The following is a 10,947-nucleotide window of genomic DNA, read 5'->3' on the forward strand; positions in this document are numbered from 1 at the left end:
ATTTACAACAGTGTAAATCAACCTTACACTCTGATTTTTGGATGAAAATTTCACCATATTTGGCTCTTGGTCCTTTTCTCTTGCAAAATCTAAACTAGACTTGATCCAGAAAGAAGGGTTTTTTTTTTTTTTTGTTCTCACTGAAACATTTACACAGAGTGCCAATGACCTTGGTGCAATAGTTATAAATAGAATGATGCATGGAGGAAATCTTGCTCTCAGTTTAAGAAGAAATAAAATACTGCTGTATTTTCTGAGAAAGCTTGCAAAATTGAAATAATAATTTAAAAGAACCTCTGATCAATTTCTAAACAAGTTAAACACCAATCTTTGATTGTTAGCCAGAGCAAGGGTCTCCAAACTTGGCAACTTTATGACTTGTGGACTTCAATTCCCAGCCAGCCATGAATTCCCAGGGAATCCTGGGAATTGAAATATCAACTACATCATAGTTTTGGTCCATGATATAATATAATATTATAATCATATCATACTATTTGATCCACATCTGGTTTTGGTCACCATGATATTAAAAAGTTGTTGAGACACTAGAAAGCAGAAGAGCAACAAAGATAATTAAGAAGCTGGAGCCTAAAATATATGAAGAAAGTTTGCTGGAATTGGGTATGTCTAGTCCAGTGGTTCTCAATCTTTTTAATGCCGCGCCCCCCCCAACCAGTCGTAAGTTGAGGACTACTCAACCGGTCGTAAGTCGAGGACTACTCAACTGGTGCAGCCCCTTTTGCAGAATGGGACTTTTGGCGGGCTCAGCAGGGCAGAGACAGCCTGGACAATTCCTATTGGCTTTTGAAAGCCAATAGAATTAGACTCTATTCAAGAGAGTCTATGCTATTGGCTTTCAAAAGCCAATAGAATAAAAGGGAGTAGCACAGCTAAGGAAAAGGGGGAAAAAATGGCGGACTGCGTTGTTTGGCGACCCCCGTGAAATGGTCGTTCGACCCCAAATGGGGTCCCGACCCACAGGTTGAGAACCACTGGTCTAGTCTAACAAAGAATTCGGTATCTCTAGTCTAGAAGTGACATGACAGCATCTTTCAGTACTTGAGGGGCTGCAACAGAGAAGAGGGGGGTCAATTTATTTTCAAAAGCACCTGAGGGCAGGACAAGAAAGGATGAATGGAAGGTTGTTAAAGAAAGAGATGCAATCTAGAATTAAGGAGAAATTTGCTGACAGTAAGAACAATTGATTAGTAGAATGGCTTGCTTCCAGAAGTTGTGGATGCTCCAAAACTGGAAGTTTTTAAGAGACTAGACAGCCACATGTCTGGTATAGGGTCCCTTGCCTGTGCAGGGGGTTGGTCTGGAAGACCTCCAAAGCTCCTTCCAAACTCTGTTATCCTGTTCTTCTGTTATAGCTTAATTGGATGGCCTCTAAAGTAACCAGGTTTCACATTAATTGGTCGTAAGAGATTCTGTCTGAATCGCCTGATCCCCAGGAATCTTTTCCTGGGGTGGAAATCCCACCTCCTTTCGGCCTCTCTAAACAGGATAATTTCACTTCTCTGGGCATCACTTTGATGGTGTGACCGAAAGCTGTTCCTCGGGAGAGACATGCCTTACATTGCAAGATGATCAATGATTAACCCTTCTTCGGACTTCAAGAGCGGTGCTCCTTGTCTAACGTCATTGTTGCTTTATCACTTCCCAGCCTTCCTTTGGGGTTTCAAATGAGCCTTCTGATCTTCCCAGGCTGTTTTTGATGTGAGGGCTTTGGACAAACTGCAAGACAAAGGCCCTTTTCAAGTGGCTCCCTAAACTCCAAGGAGGTGTTAAGAATGAAGCACTGGCCTCGCAAAGGGGCAGCAAGCCCGTCTTATCAAAGCTTCCTTTCACATTCAGATCCCTGAGCCAATTGGTTTGGAATTTACAAGCCCTAAACAAATGTCGGCCTGGCTTTCATCTCCTCGAGAACAAGGGGGCATCAGTCTTGGGAACGCCCCTCCTGTTTCCTTTTCTGGAACTCTGCTTCAACGGTGCCTGGCGGAAGAATCTTCTCCATACTGCCATGCCTGAGCATTAACCCTCCAGGGAGTTTATGCGTCTCTTCTTGGTATTTATCCATCCAACTTGCGGATCATCTGAAGGCCGCTGATGCCTTTCCAGCTCACGCATTTTAGTAAAAGGCAGAAGTTTTCCAGAGTTCCTAGTCACCTCTTCTGACTCACCCAGTTCTCATCCTATGATTGAGGGGAGATTTCCTCTCCATCCCTCAGTGGGAACTTAGAGATTTACGTACTGCATGAAGCCATGATTTGTTTTAGCTGTGTTTCATTGCCCTAGACTGTAAGTCATGGTTTCTAGACTCTGGTTTGGGTTCCTATTGGTATCTTATGATTATATCACTTTGTATGTACAGTACACTGAGAGCTTATGCACCAGAGACAAATTCCTTGTGTGTCCAATCACATCTGGCCAATAAAGAACATTCTTCTCTTCTCTTCTCTTCTCTTCTCTTCTCTTCTCTTCTCTTCTCTTCTCTTCTCTTCTCTTCTCTTCTCTTCTCTTCTCTTCTCTTCTCTTCTCTTCTCCTCTCCTCTCCTCTCTTCTCTCCTCTTCTCTCCTACCCTACCCTACCCTACTCTACTCTACTCTACTCTACTCTACTCTGTTCTGTTCCATTCTGTCCCATAATTCTATTCTATTCTATTCTATTCTATTCTATTCTATTCTATTCTATTCTATTCTCACTTTTGGGCTTAGCAGGCAGAACAACCTCAGTAATCTTACATTATTTACTTGAGAAGAGAACATACAGACGGCAAAGGAGAATGGATTGAGGCACCAAACTAGAAAGCGAGAGACTGTGAGTTAAAGTCCCACTTTAGCTACAATAGCCAGCTGAGGGAATTTAGGCGAGTCCCTTTCTCTTAGGCCAAATCACCTCAAAAGATTGTTGTGGGGAAAATAGGAGGAGGATGGAGAATTAGATGTTTTTACTGTCTTGAGATGAAAAAGAAAGAAAGAAAGAAAGAAAGAAAGAAAGAAAGAAAGAAAGAAAGAAAGAAAGAAAGAAAGAAAGAGAAAAAGAAAAAGAAAAAGAAAACTGGTTGAGATCCCATTGTCAAGAATCCACCTATTGTGATAGGGCTTAGCCTGATTTGGGATTTCAGACACCTGTGCTGAAAGTATCTTAGCGAAAAGAACATGCAAGAGGGAACATTCATGGCATCCTGTACAAGCCTCAATGATGTCAAATCCATCAGGGAGTCACTGCACAAATGTCTTGAGATAAAAACTTTGGTATCTCATTCTTGGAGACATTTGCATGACATCATGATGTGTGCAGTCCTTCACTCAGGAAGTTTGTAGATTTCGGTATTTTTCAAGGCAGCAAAAAAATCTTCTAAATATCCAAGAGATTTTCAGTATTCTGAGGACCATGTTCCTCTTTACTCAGGTACATCACTTTGGGAGGGGGGGAAACAACCATATAGGTTGCAGAGAAGAAGAAAAAAAAGAAGGTTTCAAATGAATCTTTAGTCCCCTCCTGTCTCAAAATCTTAAAATTGCTTTGGGGAAAGATAACAGTGCATGGAATTAAGCAATAGCTCTAATATTGCCATGAGATATTTGCAAGGAAGGAAGCTTTGTAAATCTTATTGCCACTTTATACCCAGAGTAACAGAATAACAGAGTTGGAAGGGACCTTGGAGGTCTTCTGGTTCAACCAGTGCTTGACCAGAAGACCTTATGCCAGTGATGGAGCACCCACACCTCTGGGAGGCAAGCTGTAGCGCTGGTTAACTGTTCTCACTGTCAAGAAATTTCTCCTTAGTTCTGGGTTGGTTCTCTCTTTGATTAGTTTCTGTCCATTGCTTCTTCTCCTGCCTTTTGGTGCTTTGGAGAATAGGTTGACCCCCTCTTCTTTGTTGCAGCCCCTCAAATATTGGAATACTGCTATCAAATCGCCCTAGTCCCTCTCTTCATTAGATTGGACATACCCAATTCCTGCAACCGTTCTTCATTTGTTTTAGTCTCCAGCCCCCTAATCATCTTTGTTGCTCTTCTCTGCACTCTTTCCAGAGTTTCAACATCCTTTTTATATCATAGTGACCAAAACTGGATGCAATATTTCAAGTGTGGTCTTACCAAGGCCTTATAAAGCAGTACTAACACTTCACGCAATCCTTGATTCTACCCTTCTATTAATGCAATTGACAGAGTTGTTTTTATTATTATTTAGTTATTTAGGTATTTTTAGTTATTTAGTTAAATGTTTATATACTGTTCATGTGCATTACTTGACATGCCTGACATAAAACCTACATTTTCTGAATTATGCCAAATGTTGGTGAATGCTTGTTGTATTTGACTTTCTAGAGCCTCTGTGACATATTCTAGTTGAGTCAATAAGACATGGAAAAGGATTGGAAACCTTTCTCTCTGTGTGTGTGTGTGAGGGGGGGGGGAATTGTGTGTGTGTATGTGTTTCTATGTGAACCCTCTGTAGGATTCTCCTGGGCCATAAAATTCGCTGAATGTTTCTTCTGAAGACAATAAAGCCCAGGAAAGCTGCTTTTTTTCAAAATTGTTTGCTGTGAAAATTGACTCCCTTTCTGGCCATATAACTTACTGAACAAAAGAAAAGGAAGGGACAGTTTTGCATATCAAAGCTGAAGAAGTGTCAGAAGAGATTGTGGTGGGCATCCTGGCAGATATCTCAAAATCCAAGGAAACCTAGAGATGGCACCGTGGCTGACAAAGGGAAAGCCACTGTAGCCACAGGATCTGTTTCTCGGGGCAGGAATCCTCACTCCGAGTAGCCTAAAGGCCTAATAAAGAGTGTTTGACGTTGGTGTGATGGGATCTTAGGCCAACCCAAGTTTTGCTTCAGGTTGGGTGTTAAACCTAACCCATAAGTTAGGATGTTGAGAGAATGACCAAATTTGTTTATTAGTTCCATTTCAGTGAAGAAAATTTCTTCAGAATTTTTTTTTAATTTGTCTTTACTATTGGATGTTTACCTTATGTTTTATTTATTTTTTATTGGCTGTGCTAGTGCTTTGCTCATATACATTTAATAAATAAATAGAAAAGACAAAGGCAGTATGAATTTGTGTTTTTGCCTTTTGTCTTTTCTAATGCACTTTTTTAATGTTTTGTCAAACTTTTAGTTTTGTTTTTGTAAAATTTCATTTTTCCCCTTTTTGGGGAGCTTGTGTTTTAAACTTTCTGAATAAAAAAATCAAAAATCAACCAGTGCCTACTTTAGAAGAATGGATATTTAAAGTATCTAGTTTTGCAGAAATGGCAAAAATTTCTGCTTATTTAAAGGATCATACACAAGAAAGATATATTACTGTATGGGGAAGGTGGATAGATTATATTCAGAAAAAATATGGAATTAAAAAGTTTTATTTATTTTATGAATGAATATCAAATATTATAGAGAATTGTTTTATAAGTTATGGAGTTAAAGGTTAATTATGATATTTTTTTTCTTTCTCTTTTTTTTTCTTTTTTTTAATTATTATAATTTTCTTTTTCTTTTTTTTTCTTAACCCTGTATTCTGCTCTGGGAAGTGAAGGGAGGGGGGGTGGGGGTGGGAGGGAGGGTAAGGGGGGGTTCTCTATTTTAAAATTTTATTGTATTTTTATAAATGATTGTATGTTTTAAAAAATAAAAATTTTCAATTAAAAAAAAAATCAACCAGTAAAAATTAGAAATAAATAAATACACAAGCTCTGGTCTATACATTTTCAAAGCAGCAAAATAATGTTATGATCGCTATTTAAAAAAGGGGTGGAAAGCAGAAAGGTTATGAATTATTCCCCCTCCCCCCAAAGATCCATTTGGGATCTCCACTTCCCCCCCCCCTATACAGGAAAATAACAACACTGACCTTACTGTCTTTCTAATTGTCCATTATGTCAATGAAGGGTTCAGGTAGGGGTTCATGTTGACTGCATTCATTGTGTTGTGTTTTTTACTCTCTGAATTTTAAAACTTGCTTAAATAGTTTTAAATATTGGAAAGGCAGGTTGTAAACTCAATAAATTAACCACAAGGAGATTGGGAGGTTTTGCTTCTGTTTTAGATTAATCTCTATTTAGGGTTTTGTTCAGTTCTTCAACTCTACTTAAGGTAAATGGCCATTTGCAGAAAGCGAATACCGGTACCTACAGATAGCCTGTTTTAATGATGCGTAATTAAGATCAATTGGAACTTGTCCTGTTTCCTGTTGTCTTCACAGTCAGCGGTGATAGCAAAGTCTCCTGACTGCTTTGGGAGGAATTTGACAGAGCTTCTAACGAAGGCCTGAGGCAATTCATAATACCAAATTGTAGCTTACCAATAACTGTAAGTTAGGAAAGATCTCCCCCACCCACCCGCCCCATGGACACCCTTAGCTAGAAGTCAAGCTTCGCTGGAAGAAGACTTTGAAGTTTATATCATTTATTTATTAAATGTGTATGCTACCAGACATCTGGTCCAGCCCCCTGATAGGTGGCCAGAGAGGAAGAAGAGGGATTCTATGATTGAGGGGAGCTTTCTCCCTCCACCAAGAGCAGGTTTGCACCTTAATCCCCGAAGGATAAGCAGGTGGTTACAGCAAGGGGCACATTTGCTGTGTTGGAATATAGTCTAGAGTCACAGGAATGCAGAATAAGAGAGTTGGAAGGGACCTTGGAGGTCTTCTAGTCCAGCCCCCTACTCAAGCAGGAGACCCTAGCTCATTTCAGACAAATGGCTGTCCAGTCTCTTCTTAAAAGCCTCCAGTTATGAAGCACCCACAACTTCTGAAGGCAAGCCGCTCCACTGGTTAATTGTTCTCACTGTAAGGAAGTTTCTCCTTAGTTCTAGGTTGGTTCTCTCTTCCATTAGTTTCCGTCCACTGTTTCCTGGCCTGCCTTCAGGTGCTTTGGAGAATAGCTTGACCCCCCCCCCCTTCTTTGTGGCAACCCTGAGATATTGGAACGCTGCTATCCTGTCACCCCTAGTCCTTTTCTCTAGTCTAGCCATACCCAATTCCTGCAACCATTCTTTATATGTTTTAGTTTCCAGGTTCTTAATCATCTTTATTGCTCTTCTCTGTACTCTTTCCAAAGTCTCAACATCTTTTTTATAATGAATTGGCCAAAACTGGATACAGTATTCCAGATATGGTCTTACTAAGATTTTATAAAGTGGTACTAGTAATTCTTCATGTGATCTTGACTCTATCCCAGAGGCCAAAGAGAGTTTGGAATGCCTGTTAGGTAGGAAGAGAGCATGATCAGATCCTCCCTAGCAATTCATAGATTGCAGATAATTGCAGATAATCGTTTTAGTTTGGCAAGGTTCTGTTTATAGATGAACAACAATAAGGTAACTTTTCAGAAATAACACCACATTTCGTTCTTGGTTCATTGGGCCTGATACTAGCCCAACTATGGCCGATGTGCCAATCAAAACCTCTGGACTTAATTCCAATTATCCAGATTTTGTTTGCAACCTGCTACACAATAAAGTTGAAGTCCACACAGCTTAAAGTTGCTGAAGTTGAGAATCACTGCTCTAGACAGGACATCGAAGGAGTATTTGAGTTAGATTATTGTGTTCCTCCAAAGCATGGGGACAATTTGATCTTGCAAAAGGAATATTATTATGATTCAAGGCCAGTCCTCTTTATTTTTCTTTTGGCTTATCATTTTAAGGGTGGTGCCAGGAATCAAAATCTGAACCCTTTATTTATTTATGGGTAATATGAGAAATAGGTACATTCTGTCTAAAACAACAACCAACAATGGCCACGTTAATTTAGCTTTGAAAGAAAGCTAAATTTGGAAGCAGACTTGTTTTACAAGTTTAAATTGATGGGTTTAGCCTCTTCTAAGAATAGCCAATGATTCTCATAGTGGTATGTCCCAAACTTCTAATGTTAACTGTAACTAAGCATATTAAAGTTGAAGTATTGTAAAAGGACAGGAGACCTTTAAGCATTTGCCACTGAAATTGTGTGTGACCTAATTTTCCACAAAAACTCAGAGCCATATTTCAGACATCTTATTTTACTTTTTCTTTTCTGAAACAGGTGAAACATGAAACCATTCATTGTCCCAGAGGAATCTTGGTTTGAGAAAATGTTACATAAGAATGCAAATTATTTTTATAATGCACGCTGTCCAATATGTGGATGTGTTATACATTCATTAAGAGGAGGCAAACACTGATAATTAGAACATTAGGAAGCTATGCTAAAATACCTAAAATGTCGGGAGAGCAAGATTTACCTTGTATATTAATATATAAATTTACTATGGAAATTTTCCCCACGAGTAATTCCTAATTACAGAGATATATTGTTGTAATCTTAACATTGGTTGGTACTTCATTTATTTGAATTTATTATTTATTAATGTAATTTAAATTGGTTTAAGAACAAAAGCAAAGTGGTATTTCTTTGTAAGGCATTTCCCATCAAACTGTCTAACTGAGTGGAATCTGGACATAGATTCATTTTCAGCCAGCAGTGCTGCAAGGTCAAGCCAACTAAAAAAAGCTCAGATGTGTTAATTTAACCAAACTGAGGATCATATGCCTGAACAGATAGCCACCCAGAATTCATGGTGTCTATGGAAGGTAAAGCTACAGGACCAGCAGGAGTGAAAGCATTGTAACAGGGAGTTTTACAGGAGAGCTTTCCAGGAGAAGACCTGTTGATCTGGGTGAGGGTCCCAGTGCTGGAGGGTCCTGGGCCACTAACATGCCAATCTTCCCCAGGCAGGCCATAATAACACAACCAGCCTCTAAAATGTTGGGAATGGTGACTCATGTAATCCAAATAAGGTGCTGAAGAGTCAAGGTTAGGAGCTGTTCCGAACATCAAAATAACAGAGTTGAAGGGACCATGGAGGTCTTCTAGTCCAACCCCATGATCAGGCAGGAAACCCTATAACATTTCAGACAAATGGTAGTCTAATCTCTTCTTAAAAACCTCCAGTGTTGGAGCACCCACAATGTCCGGTGACAAGTTGTTCCTCTGATTAATTGTTCTCACTGTCAGGAAATTTTGCCTTAGTTCTAGGTTGCTTCTCTCCTTGATTAGTCTCCATCCACTGCTTCTTGTCCTGCCTTCAGGTGCTTTGGAGAAATAGCTTGACTCCCTTTTCTTTGTGGCAGCCCCTGTGATATTGGAACCCCTAGTGCTTTTTTTCATTAAACAGGACATATTCAAATCCTGCAACCATTCTTCATATGTTTTAGCCTCCAGCCCCCTAATTATCTTTGTTGCTCTTCTCTGCTCTCCTTCCAGAGTCTCAACATCTTTTTCCTATCATGGCAACTAGAACTGGATGCAGCATTCCAAGTGTGGTCTTACCAAGGCATTATAAAGCAGTACTAACACTTCACAAGATCTTGATTCTATCCCTTTGTTGGTGCAGCCTAGGACTGCATTGGCTTTTTTGGCAGCTGCAGCACACTGCTGGCTAGCTCTTTCTGGCTTCCTGTCCATCCTTTTCAATCCTGGAAACATGCCAGCTTCATTGTCCAAAGTTTGGCTCACCTACATCTTCAACTGGACAGATAAAACCTCTTGGCCATCTTCCCTTTATTTCCCCCTCTGCTTTATTAAAGGGGTTGGCCATTTAGGTCAAGTTTTACAGACTCTCCCCAGTCTCCCACCTTATCAGCTCCTGTGCTATCAAACCATCCTGGTTTTTCCCAAGCCAGGCCTGCCCTTTGCCTCCCTTGCTTGCTTTTGAACGGAGTTCGCATTCAGAGGAAGGGCTCCACTGATGAGGCTCTCTATCTGATCCTTTGCATTTTTTCAAGCCCAAGATGCAAGATAGCCGCCCAGAACTGTTTTGTTAAAGAATGTACTTGCAAAAGAGGTGTGAAGTACTACAAGCCCTCCCCCCCCATTCAGGGATGGAGGATTTGGGGCAACCCTTCCCAGCTTTTTACATTGACACCATCCCAACTAACACATCCATACTAAATCCAGGAAAGGAAGAGATCAGGGATCAGAGGACAGTGGGTGGGTGGGAAAAACGTTTCTTCAGGACAGCCTTTCCATCGTCCATCATTCCCAGCTAACTAGTCCATCATTCCTAGCTAACCATCATTCCCAGCTAACCAGTCCATCATTCTTAGCTAACCAGTCCATCATCCTTAGTAACTAGTCCATCATTCCTAGCTAACCAGTCCATCATCCTTAGCTAACTAGTCCATCATTCTCAGCTAACCAGTCCATCATTCTTAGCTTAGTCCATCATTCTCAGCTAATCAGTCCATCATTCTCAGCTAACTAGTCCATCATTCTTAGCTAACTAATCCATCATTCTCAGCTAACCAGTCCATCATTCTCAGCTAACCAGTCCATCATTCCCATCTAACTAGTCCATCATTCTTAGCTAACTAGTCCATCATTCTCAGCTAACCAGTCCATCATTCTCAGCTAACTAGTCCATCATTCTCAGCTAACCAGTCCATCACTCTCAGCTAACTAGTCCATCATTCTTAGCTAACCACTCCATCATTCTCAGCTAACCACTCCATCATTCTCAGCTAACCAGTCCATCATTCCCAGCTAACCAAGGCTCCCTCAACTGGGTGTGACAGAAACAGGAGCTTAACATGGATTACGAGGTGCATCTCAACATATCTTGAGGGCACCAAGTTGGAGAAGGCTGCCACGATGTGTGGAAAGCCTAATTTATTACTTGAAATATTTCTCACCTACCCACTCTTCTATGACTCTCCAGGAATTTACGATGTCTAAAACATCTAACAGGAAACAATGCAAGAGGTACTTCCAAAGAAAGTATACATTAAACCAGAGGTATCCAATCTTGGCAACCTTAATAGCTGTGGACTTCAACTCCCACAATTCCTCGGCATGCTGGCTGAGGTTGGACACCCCTGTTTTAAACATTGTAAGTATTCTCATCAAGTTATGAACAGTCTTATACAGAAGATTGAAATTATAAATAGCCATAAGA

Source organism: Crotalus tigris, unplaced genomic scaffold (assembly GCF_016545835.1).
Source record: "Crotalus tigris isolate CLP2741 ecotype Arizona unplaced genomic scaffold, ASM1654583v1 scf7180000024303.721469, whole genome shotgun sequence".
Taxonomy (NCBI): domain Eukaryota; kingdom Metazoa; phylum Chordata; class Lepidosauria; order Squamata; family Viperidae; genus Crotalus; species Crotalus tigris.